The 12,757-nt window shown below is 50.3% G+C and overlaps 1 long non-coding RNA gene across 1 annotated transcript; it reads right to left on the bottom strand.

The window, feature by feature from the left end:
• Positions 1 to 263: 263 nt before the first annotated feature.
• On the bottom strand, positions 264 to 8,780 carry LOC127036031 (uncharacterized). Its single transcript, XR_007769990.1, has 2 exons — positions 6,285 to 8,780; positions 264 to 4,741 (listed from the first exon to the last, which is right to left on the bottom strand). It is a non-coding gene; the product is annotated as an uncharacterized LOC127036031 (long non-coding RNA).
• Between the last annotated feature and the right edge of the window lie 3,977 nt (positions 8,781 to 12,757).

The following is a 12,757-nucleotide window of genomic DNA, read 5'->3' as shown; positions in this document are numbered from 1 at the left end:
GTGCCACCCACCTGAGTCACCTGAGTGCTTTACCTAAGCCACTCACGGACCAACAGGAGGCCCCAGACAATTTCCCAGCTCCCCAGCCTTGCACCCTAACTATAGTGCAAACCCCGAATTAGACTGTCTTGCATTGCACAGGGGTCTGTACGGTGCAAGCTCATTAAATTAGTTTGCATCCCCATCGATATGGGGAAGATATGCAACAAGCCTGTCTTGACCATGCTGAGATTTTCCCAAACACTTCACTCAAAACACACTGGTTAAGATAAAACATAAAACAAGTTTATTAACTACAGAAAGACAGATTTTAAGTGATAGCAAATTTATCAAAGCAGATTACCTAGCAAAGAAACAAAAAAGGCAAGCTAAGCCTAATATACCAGATAGGATTTGAATTATCCATCTCTCACCCTGACTGATGACACAAGCAGGCTTGCAGATTCTTGAGGCACAGGCTGCCTTTGCTGTGCAGCCTGGGTTCCTCTCCCCTGTTCAGAGTCCTTTGATTTCTGGAGGTTCTTTCAGATGTTCAGTTGTAGGGGAGTGAAGACAAATCATGATGTCACTCCCCACCTTTTATAGTGTCTCCGTATGATGGAACCCTTTGTTCCAAGCTAAGTTCCCGGCCCAGTTTGTACAAAAATATGGGTACCAAAATGGAGTTCAGTATCATGTGGGCAGGTCACACGCCCTTGCACAGCTTGCTGAGTCATAGCAGCCATTATCCATAGGGTGTCTGAAGCGTTCTCAGGAAGGCTCATCGGGTGGGAGATAAGCTTCTCCTAAGGCCTATTGTTTTCCTTAATGGCCCATTACCTTGAATAGGCCCTTCACAGCCACCTATCTAGACTGGAAGCATTTTGCCTAGTGGGTGTCACCCAGGTGCAACCACATTTGAAATACAAATAAAATACAGTCAATATTCATAACTCCAGATACAAAAATGAGACATGCAAAATATTCCTGCTTAGGGCCCATGATGGGCTAGCACTGACTCTGCACCTTGTTGCTTTTGAAAATCCCACTAGGTGCCCATTGACATGTTTAGGTGCCTAAATACCTTTAAAAACCTGACTCTTAGGACCCTATGTTCTCTTGACTTTTCATTAGACTTAGGTTTTACCCCAGTGCTGACCATGACCATGACCATGACCCTGATCTTGCAATGAGTTCTGTCCAGGAGCAAGGTCCACTCAAATATTGCAGGATCCAGGTCTGTCACCCTGTGAATCATGGTGAGCTGGACTCAGTAGCTTTATGCCCCAAAATACTGGTGACTCATTAGTGCTTTCACTTTTCCATCGGCTGCAGGAGAGAACATGGAACAGTCCAAGTAATTTATTGCTCTGTACAACATGACACCGCTGTGTGTCACCAGGAATCCATTACTTGAGGTTTTCAGCATATTCTAATATGATGAGTCATAGTTATTTATTTATTTAACTAAGTAATTCTCGACTAGATCCCCAGTGAATGCTCATCCGTGACATTCTATTGGAATCAATGGAGCTATAGCTATTTGCGTTACTGAAGATCTAGCCCTTTGTCTTTCTTTAGGATTATTAGTGCTTCATAATAAAGTAATTGTCAAGTCAGTGCTAAATGCATCACTCCTGGAAGTTATTACACTCCAGAAACTGAGCAGAGCTGACAGGCTTTTAATTTATTTTAAATTATGTAGTGAGCGGGGAAATCTATAACCCAATACAAGAGAAAGGGTACTTTAAATCTGGCAGTTCATTTCCTAGGATGGCTACTAGGAAATAGCGCTCTGGGTTAAAAGGACATTTACTAATAGCTGCCAGTGTTGCTGGAAAGCTCAGGATGCGAGCGGTTTATGACACATGGGCCTTTCTGGAATATCTTTGGATATATTTCCCTAGACAGGATGCTCTGACGGCAGCACACTAGGAACTAGCCTGCTGCCCTGGTAGCTGGGTGCCGCTGCACGTCAAACATGTTTATTGGTTTGGCCAGGTGCCAGGGCTAAGGGTCACCAGCTCCAGTTCTGTTTATCCATCTCTGGACAATGTGGATTTCTCTGGTCGCCCAGTCTTGCTTCAACCAAAAACATCCCCCAGGTACAGAACAAACCAATGCCACCTACTAGACCCTTCCCAGCCCATTTTCCTTGGTTCCCCATTACTAGCACAGACCAGCTCCTGAGCTGTGTAGATCAGCACAGCCCGTCACTGACATCAGTGCAGTGACACCCGCCGACAAGCTGCACTGCGAATGACTGTCCAGTGCAGACAGCACCAGCACATACTCCAGGGAACAAGGGAAACACAAAGAAGATTGCAACAGAATGAGGCCCATTTGCTGCTGTTCTTAAGCTGGGAGACACCCAGGAGGACTGAAGGGAGGTGAGGTGCCCTGGCATTGCCATGCATGTGACCGTGCACAGTGTTACTACTGCTGCAGGATGCCTGCAAGTTCCAGCTGCCTCTCTGATCATTTGAGATAACTGCTCTTTTGTTGAGCTCCTCCCGACGAACAGCTCAGTGCTGCGCCGAGTCCTTGCTCCTGACTTTGGTCCTCTCTATGACCTTGGACTCCCTGCCTTGCAGCTGTCACCTTTCCAGTGACTCATCTCCCTCTCCAGCTGCTGGGAGCTCTCGGTCAGTTCCTGTCGGTGTGTCCATCTGAAGGGCTGCTCCAGAGGAACAGGGTGCTGTGCTTTGCAACTACAAGTAGTCCAGCAGCCCCGCAGTTCCTCCTGCCCAGGATCCCAAACCACACTAGTGCTGGTCACCAACCTCCATGTCTGCTGCAAAGTGCTGCCATCCTCTGGGGACATTTGTGAGCTTCCTTTCATCAAGTTTTTTGCTGCCCCAAGCAAAAAAATTTTCCCGGACCCCCCCTCGGCCCTGCCCCAACCCCAACCCTTTCCCGCCCCATTCCAACCCCTTCCCCAAATCCCCGGCCCCGCCTCCTCCCCTGGGTGTGCCGCATTTCCCCTCCTATCCCTCCCTCTCAGGCTTGCCTGGGAGGGACGAGGAAGAAACAGAGTGGCGGCGCACTTGGGGGAGGAGGCAGAGGTGAGCTGGTGGGGCGAGCGGTTCCTCTGCCCCCCAGGGTTACTTCCTGCGACCCTCCCCACGCCTCCTACCACTGCAGCTCACCTCTGCTCTGCCTGCTCCCCTGAGCGTGCCGCCACTGCTCCACTTCTCCCCCTTCCCTCCCAGGCTTTGCCGCAAAACAGCTGATTAGTGTGGCAAGCTTGGAAGAGAGGGGGGAGAAGTGGAGCGGCGGCATGCTTGGGGGAGCAGGCAGCAGTGGAGCAGAGGTGAGTTGGGGGGCAGCGGTTCCTCTGCCCCCCCCGGTTACATCCTGCAGCCTTCCCCACACCCCCCACCACCGCTGCACACCTCCGCTCAGGGCCAGCTCCCGGCTTTTTGTGCCCCAAGCAAAAAAAAGGAGCCGGAGTGCCACCCCTTGGAAAGTGCCGCCCCAAGCACATGCTTGGAGCACTGGTGCCTAGAGCCGGCCCTGCCTTTCACAGTACTTGGCTGGGCAGCTGAAGGGCTTTTCTGTTTATGGAGCTACGCAGTGTTTCTGGGTAGCTTGTCTCGTGTATTGCAGGGGGGGCCTGAAACTGAAATAAGAGCAGGGCTAAGCCAGAGAGAAAATCAAATCCGTCCGACTGCCCATTTGGGGAGTAGGCTTCTGCACATTCTGCTTGTTCCTGGATGCTGCCTCGACTTGCATTCCAGCTGCGCTCTGTGCACACTGGCTTCCCATCTGGTTCCTGGTGCAATTCAAGGGGTTGGTTTTAACCTATAAAGGGACCACTTTGCTGCAAGGACCTTCTCCCCTCATTTGCACCATCACAACTGGCATCACATTAGGGACTTTTGGTGGCATGAGGAGGACCGGGGCAGAAAATGGGGAGGGGGGGTTGCAGAAAATTTGGTTGGAAACAATTTCTTTTTTTATTTTCATCAAGATTTTCGGTGGAAAAAAAATGACTTTTCATCTGAAAATGAAAACCCCAAACCCCAAGTTTTGCTGCTGAAAACTGAAGTGTCCAGGCTTTGGGTTTCTGGTGAAAAATCAGAAGTTTTCGAGGAAAGCTGACACTTCCGATGCAAATTTTCATCTTGATGGGAATCCAGTTTTCCATCAAAAAAAAGGTTGATGGAAAATTTCCAGGCTGCCCTAGCAACTCACCTCTCCCCCACCCTCCAGGTGCATGAGAGTAAATCCACTAAACGCTGGGAGGGCCCAGATAGTGCAATGATGGGGGCCGGCTAAGGGCCTAATATGGCTAAATGGATTCCATCTAGGCCTCACTCCTAAGTCTGTTCTTCTCAGGCTACGTCTTCACTACCCGCCGTATCGGCGGGTAGCAATCGATTGCTCGGGGATTGATATATCGCGTCTCATCTAGACACGATATATCGATCCCCGAACACGCTTATATCGATTCCAGAACTCTACCAACCCGAACGGAGTTGCAAAGTCGACATGGGAAGCCGTGGACATCGATCCCGCGCCGTGAGGACGGTGAGTAATTCGATCTTAGATACTTCGACTTCAGCTACGTTATTCACGTAGCTGAAGTTGCGTATCTGAGATCGATTTTCCCCCGTAGTGTAGACCAGCCCCCAGTCTCCTGACGTCTGAGTGTGAAGGGACGGGTGGAGCATGGCTTTGGCTCCCAAGCAGTTGTAGAACGAAATAGGAGCTACTTAAAAGTTTTCAATATAATCTACTGTTTTATCCAGTCTGCCCCCTGTTGGTGAAAGGTATGTTTGGGAAGGTTAGTATCAGAATCAGGTTAAAAATCCTATGTAAGAAAATGTTTCTCCCTTATGTTACTACTCACGCATTGGGCCTGATTCTGGCCATCCTGACCCTTTTTACATCATTAGCGGAGTTACCCTGAATTTACACAGGTGTAAGTCATCGGCGAGTCAGGGCCATTATCTTTACACTCTTTGGGCCACGTCCTTTGTGCTCTGCCCTGCTGCTCTGGGTGCCTCCGGCAGCACAGACAGAGACGTGACAAGCTTCTCATGTTATTGATTGACTTGCAATGAGTCATGGAGATGAGTCCAATCTTCAGCAACAATTTAACCTGATTTTTGTCCTCTCTTCCCTTAGCTCCCTCTACTGGTCTTTCTGGTCCCACTTAGTGCATCTTGTCTCCCATTTGTCTATGTACCAAAGCGATGCTGCTTTATCTACATGGGTTTAGTTAAAGTGGCACCATCCTCCTCCCAGCATGGATCCTGTTGTATTGATACATAGGTGCGTATGCTGATCTAGCTATTCCTGTAAGGCAGTGGTCCCCAAACTGTGGGACGCATCCCCTTAGGGTGGGGGGAGGGCATGATGGGGCCCAGGCCAGCCCCCATGGCAGGTGGGAAGGGAGTGCTTCCCAGCCCCGCTCTGCCCCCAGCTCTGCTTCTGCCCCGCCCCTGCCCTGGCCACACCTCCCGGCCCCAGGCTCTGGCCTTGCTCCCAGCTGCAGTGGTGGCCCTTGCCTTGGCCCCCAGCTCCAGCCTTAGCTCCGTTCTCGGCTAGGCCCCTGGCTCCCGGCCTCAGGCCCTGGCTGCAGCCGCGTGCTTGGTCCCGGCCCCAGCCGCAACTCCAGCCACAGCCCTGGCATTGGCTCCAGTCCCAACCCCACTCCCGACTGCAGCCTGCAGCCTCAGCTCCTCACCCTGACTGTGGCTCTGCTCCCAGCCCGGCTTCCAACTGTGGCTCCCGGGGGCAACGCGCAGACAGATTCCATTCTGGGTGGGGGGGGGGCGTGACAGAAAACATTTGGGGACCACTGCATAAGGGAAGGGGACTAAGCTGTACCTATACGAGTCACCTTTCTACCAACATAACTGTGGTACTTTAGGAGTGGTGCTGATTTAACTATTTCAGGAGGAAATCACAAGTCAGGACAAAAACAGAGTGTAGAGCAGACTTCAGCTTGGAGGCAATTTGGGAAGGTCCCCATCTGTCTCATTAGTATGTGAGGTGCCTCCATGTCTGGCTTGTGCTAGATAAACCAATAAGAATATCAAGCTCTTATACAGGATTTCCAGTCAGAGTGCGGATGAGATGCTCAAAGCGCATGATAAATGCAGTTCACCATATTCCTGGCACAAGCACCCTGCACTGAAATGCAGCCACTTCTGGGGTGGACAGCAGCTATAACGCATGTTCGGGGGTGAGATTGTATCCAGCTGAAAATGGAGCGTGCAGGCGAGTAAAGAGAGTGTCATTAGCCAGTGGAATGTGTCCAAGCCAATAACAGTGCAGAAGAGAGTGTGACTCACTGCGAAGCAGAGTCCAGCTCCTGTGGTGAGGGCAGGGAAGATGGAAAATAACCTGTCTGTGCTCCTGCCAGCTCTGAGGATGGCAGCAGGAGGAGTTTCTTGTCCAGTTCCTACAATGGTGAATTTTCTTGTCATTTCTGCAGGGGCCCAGCAGAAAACCCGGCGTGTTGATTACCACTTGTCCCTCTGATCAACAGCCTGTTCCGCCCCAGCAATTTGCTGCTAGTTTCCCTTTGTTTTCCCTGCTGTTTTCCCCTTGGCAGCCCCGCGAGACCATGTTTCTCTCTGCTGAGAAGCCTATAAAGACATTACAATTGCTCTCTTGTTCCCAACTCAGCAAAATCCTCCCCATTCGCTCTTCTGAAAAGCCAAACCGCTCGTAAAACCACCTGTAAAACAGTTCACCCAAGGAAGCAATGACCGGGCACTCCAGTTCCGGGATCAGTGGCCAACTCCTAGACAGCTCCAGCACACCGCGGTGGCCCCCTCCCTGAGTCCCCACATCTGTGCCATCATTTCAGTTAGCTCTCCAGCATGCAGATATTTTCCCTCCCCCAGATCACACAGGATCCTCATTGCTGGACTGTGCAGCAGGGCATCCCAGCACAGCCGCCTTCATCCCAGCACAGTTATTTGTATCCCAGCCCAGCAGCCTCCTTCCCAGCCCAGCTGCCTGTATCCCAGCACAACCCTCTGCATCCCAGCACAGCCCTCTGCTTCCCAGCACAACCCCCTGCTTCCCAGGATGAGCTCTGTGTTCTCTATTCTGTTCTATGAGAGGTCATGCACTACCTTCCCCAGAGGTAGATGCCATCTGTCCCACGTGGCTTGTTTTCCATCTCCTCCTCTTGCCTTGGGGAGAAGTCTGTGTGCAGTGGAGCGTTAGTTCTGGTAGGCTTTGGCTGGGTTTGCTAGACCTGCAGCTGCTCTGTGTTTCTGGGAGAGAAGGCCTGTTGGAAAAGTGTGCCTGGAATTGGAGTAGAAGGTGGTGAGGCTTGGGACTGTCCTTTGCTCCGCAGGGGAGTTCATTCCATGGCCCAGCACAGCCGCCTGCATACTGCCTTCACACCTAGTCCCAGAGCCCACTGCCTTCCTTCTCTGGTGCAACACAAAGGCAAGCCTGCATGGCAGCCCTGGGAGTATAGAAGGCCCCAGAGGGAACCTAACTGGATTCTCTCATGCAGTGGCTCAGGATGTTCCTGCACACCTGCTGGTCCTTCTGAAGCCACCGCTCCCTCTAAGATCACCAAAATGTCCCCCTTACGCATGGAGAACTCTGCCGAGACATCCCCTGTGACGCAGGGCAGAGGGCAGGCCCCTCAGATCTGGCTCTGGAGCAAGAATCGTTTCTGCTCTGTCTGTCCTTTCTCTGACTGTCCAACTGCTACAATCCGGAGAGCTCCTTTGCACCACACTGGGTGCGTGGTGTGGAGCTGGCACTGGTCTCAGTGGGAAGCCCTCGCACATGCCAGATGGTCTGGTACACAATTTTGAGTGTGGCACAAGAAAGAGGAGCTCGTCTGTCATCTCTGCTGGAGCTCAGAGCCTGTCGGAACAGAACAGGTGTCTTTGGACAGAAGGTAGCAAGGATATCCTGGACAGGGCCTGTGGCTGGGCCTTTAATCAACAATAAAATACTCGAACCATATCATTTGTGTGGAGAACAAAGAGTTTCCTCCCTGCAGGCCCCTGGCATGGTGAGAAATGCTTCCTGTCCAGGCCCTGTCTGAGAGTCCACTGGGAGCCATGAGTCATCCCTGCTCAAACCTGGCGTCCTTAAAGGTCAGGCACAGAAAGGGAAGCTTTCTTGGGCCTGGTCTACACTACACGTTTAAACCGAATTTAGCAGCGTTAAACCGATTTAACCCTGCACCTGTCCACACAACGAGGCCTTTTATATAGATATAAAAGGCTCTTTAAACCGGTTTCTGTACTCCTCCCCGACGAGAGGAGTAGCGCTGAAATCGATATTGCCCTGTCGGATTAGGGTTAGTGTGGCCGCAAATCGATGGTATTGGCCTCCAGGCAGTATCCCACAGTGCATCATTGTGACCGCTCTGGAAAGCAATTTGAACTCGGATGCATTGGCCAGGTAGACAGGAAAAACCCCATGAACTTTTGAATTTCATTTCCTGTTTGCCCAGTGTGGAGCTCCGATCAGCACGGGTGGCGATGCAGTCCCAAATCCAAAAAGAGCTCCAGCATGGACTGTACGGGAGATACTGGATCTGATCGCTGTATGGGGAGACAAATCTGTTCTATCAGAGCTCCGTTACAGAAGACAAAATGATAAAGCATTTGAAAGAATCTCCAGGCTATGATACAGAGTCCACAGCACAGTGCTGTGTGACAAGCGTAATGGAAAGCCAAAGAATCAAATGGACGCTCATGGAGGGAGGGAGGGGGTACTGAGGACTCCAGCTATCCCACAGTCCCCGCAGTCTCTGAAAAGCATTTGCATTCTTGGCTGAGCTCCCAATGCCTGTAGGGTCAAACACATTGTCCGGGGTGGTTATGGGTATATCTCATCAATTTACCCCCCCTTCCCCCCCGTGAAAGAAAAGGGAAAAAAAATCATTTTTTGACTTTTTTCAATGTCACCATATGTCTACTGCATGCTGCTGGTAGACGCGGTGCTGCGGCACTGAACAGCAGCATCCTCTCCCCTCTTTTTCCTGGTGGCAGATGGTACAGTACAGAATGACTGATAGCCATCCTCATCATCCTGTGAGTGCTCCTGGCTGGTCTCAGGTGAGGTCAGATGGGTGTGCCTGGGTAAAAATAAGAATGACTCCTGGTCATTCCCAGCAGATGGTACAGAATGGCTGGTAACCATCTTCATCACAGCAACTGGGAGCTGAGCTCCATAAGCCCCTCTCCCTTTCATGTCTAAAAAAAAGATTCTGTACTGCCTGGACTATCATAGCAGCTGGAGGCTGCCTCCCCCTCATTTTATCTCACTAAAAAGTCAGTGTTTCTTATTCCTGCTTTCTTTATTAATTCATCACACAAATGGGGAGACACTGCAATGGTAGCCCAGGAGGGTTGGGGGAGGAGGGAAGCAAAGGGTGGGGTTGTTGCAGGGGCATCCTCTAGAATGGCATGCAGCTCATCATTTCTGCAGGATCTGACACAGAGTGGCTGTGCTTTCTGGTACACTGGTTTTCTAGTACACTTGCCCCATATTCTAGGCAGGACTGACTCTATTTTTAGACAAAACATAAAGGAGAGAATGATCCAGGGTGTCATTCCCATTTTTGTCTTTGTGCCCCTGGCCAACCTCAGTGAAGGCCAGCCAGGAACACCTATGACAGCAGCAGACAGTACAGAACAACTGATAACCATCATCTCATTGCTAATTTACAATGGCATGGCAGATGGTACAATAGGGATGTTAACCATCTCTGCTACCTTGCAAAGGCTGTTGAATGCTGCTGTGTAGCACTGCAGTACCGCCTCTGTCAGCGGCATCCAGTACACATACGGTGACAGTGACAAAAGGCAAAAACGGGCTCCATGGTTGCCATGCTATGGCATCTGCCAGGGCAATCCAGGGGAAAAGGGTGCAAAATGATTGTCTGCCGTTGCTTTCAAGGAGGAAGCAATGAGTGACGACATTTACCTAGAATCACCCGTGACACTGTTTTTCCACCGTCATGCATTGGGATCTCAACCCAGAATTCTAATGGACGGGGGAGACTGCAGGAACTATGGCATAGCTATGGGATAGCTACCCACAGTGCAACGCTCCAGAAATCGACGCTAGCCTCGGTACATGGACGCACACCGCCGAATTGTTGTGCTTTGTGTGGCCATGTGCACTCGACTTTATACAATCTGTTTTACAAAACCAGTTTATATAAAATCAGAATAATCCTGTAGTGTAGACGTACCCTTGCTCTCCAGCCATGCTACTGAGCCCTTTCCAAACCCCAGCGCCTTTCACCCTGTCTCTCTTGCATCCACACCCTGTCCTCCCTGGCAGGCCATCTCTAACCCTGTTCCAGGCCCCCAGCGGGTGATAACACCCTTTCCTGGTATGTATTTTGGACACTAGCCCACTGGGCTTGGCTGGGTTTGGGGGAACCCGACCAGAAGCCTGAGGGACCCCCTCTGTTCCAAGGTGAGCAAAGTCCCCATCCTCCATCTGTCTTGGCCAAAACACTGACACGGTTCAGAGGACACCGCACCCAGCCATCCATGTTTCTGTCCAGTGCTCAGCAGGGAGCAAAGGGGGAAGGCCAAGCCCTTCACGAAAATGAAACCCTCCACGTAGTGGAGTGAACAGCGGAGCACAGACAGCGTGAAGGGAAAGGCAGATATGGGGTGTAGGGCAGGGGAGATATGGGGTGGGGAGAACCAATGACTCTTGGGGGAGACGTTGGGAGAAATGCGTCACCCTGCACTACACAACACCCACACATAGGAGCAGCAGAAAGTAGGCAACCAAACAGACATTGGTTTCTAAAGGGGTCTGGAGGAGGGGGAGCGGTGCCATTTCTGCCCATCCCTGAGCTAAATGATAAGGGGGGTGGGAGGGTGAGCAAACATCAGGAATGTCAAGTGTAGCCTTGTCTGTTTTTCTGGAGGTTTCCTGGGGTGTGAGTGGGGAGGCAGAGAATGGACTGGGAGCGCGTGGGCCCTTAATGGACAAGTGTTTCTCCCAGCTGTGTGACAGGCGTTTGCACTCTGGTTACCTGTCTTCACCCTCAACACCATGACTGCTGTCTAGCTGCATTGCCAGGTCCTGCTGGCTCAGAACAAGGGTGGTCAGCAGGCTGCACCACGCAGTTGGGGCTCTGGGGTTGGGGGGTTAATACATAATGTTCTGCCTGTCCTTTTGCCTCTCTCATACGGCTGTGGCCGAGCACTCTGCCCACAGACCCGGGGCAGCTCTCAGCTCTCCTATTGGATCCTTCCCACAGCATGCACTGAACATTCATCTCCCTGATGGCCATGTAAAAACACGGAGAGATATCCAGGGTCACAGGCTGCTGTCTAATGACCCAGCGTTAGGCTGGGAACTCTTGATGGGCAGAAATACCTCCCCTGCCTTTTGGCCTGTGCACCACAAACAGCTGGAGGGGGGTTCCCATGGAAAGCTAGTGGGTACGTTAGCCAGGCCCCCTGGCGTCAGCCATATGGTTTGTGTTTGTTTGGCTCCCGTCATGTCCTCGCAATTCAAGCACATGTAAGTAGCCAGGGTATTTGCTTGCAGCCGTCTCAGAATCAGTGGGTTGCTGCAGGAAGGTGAGCATTCCTGGGGGCAGGTGGGAGCCTCCTCTCCCAAAGGAGATAGCTAACGGCTGCCAGAGAACGAACGAGTCTCTGCATCCTGGCCTAGTGAAAAGCGCTGTAGTGGCAGCCCTGGATACTGATGTCCTTATCCACAGGACAGGCCCAGCTAACTTAGCCCCCATCATATTGTATATATAGTTGGGGTTATTTTTTTCAATGTGCATTACTTTACATTTATCCACATTAAATTTTTTTTGCCATTTTGTTGCCCAATCACTTAGTTTTGTGAGATCTTTTTGAAATTAGTCACAGTCTGCTTTGGTCTATCTTGAGCAGTTTAGTATCATTTGCAAACTTTGCCACCACACTGTTTACCCCTTTTATCAGATCATTTATGAATAAGTTGAATAGGATTGGTCCAAGGACTGATCCTTGGGGAACACCACTAGTTATCCCTCTCCATTCTGAGAATTTACCATTCATTCCTACCCTTTGTTCCCTATCTTTTAACCAGTTCTCAATCTATGAAAAGATCTTCCCTCTTATCCCATGACAACTTAATTTATGTAAGAGCCTTTGGTGAGGGACCTTGTCGAAGGCTTTCTGGAAATCTAAGTATACTATGTCCACTGGATTCCCCTTGTCCACGTTTGTTGACCCCTTCAGAGAACTCTAATAGATTAATAAGACATGATTTTCCTTTACAGAAACCATGTTGACTTTTGCCCAACAATTTATGTTCTTCTATGTGTCTGACAATTTTATTCTTTACTATTGTTTCAACTAATTTGCCCGATACCGATGTTAGACTTACCAGTCTGTAATTGCCGGGACCACCTCTGGAGCCCTTTTTAAATACTGGCTTTACATTAGCTATCTTCCAGTCATTCGGTACAGAAGCTGATTTAAAGGACAGGTTACAAACCATAGCCATAGTTAATAGTTCTGCAATTTCACATTTGAGTTCTTTCAGAACTCTTGGTGAATGCCATCTGGTCCCGGTGACTCGTTACTGTTAAATTTATCAGTTAATTCCAAAACCTCCTTTAGTGACACTTCAATCTGTGACAATTCCTCAGATTTGTCACCTACAAAAAATGACTCAGGTTTGGGAATCTCCCTAACATCCTCAGCCTTGAAGACTGAAGCAAAGAATTCATTTAATTTCTCCGCAATGACTTTATCGTCTTTAAGTGCTCCTTTTGTATCTGGATCGTCCAGGGGACCCACTGGTT

This window comes from Gopherus flavomarginatus, chromosome 17, assembly GCF_025201925.1.
Source record: "Gopherus flavomarginatus isolate rGopFla2 chromosome 17, rGopFla2.mat.asm, whole genome shotgun sequence".
Lineage (NCBI taxonomy): Eukaryota > Metazoa > Chordata > Testudines > Testudinidae > Gopherus > Gopherus flavomarginatus.
Note: the sequence above shows the minus strand (reverse complement) of the source record. Positions and strands in the feature narration are given on the sequence as shown.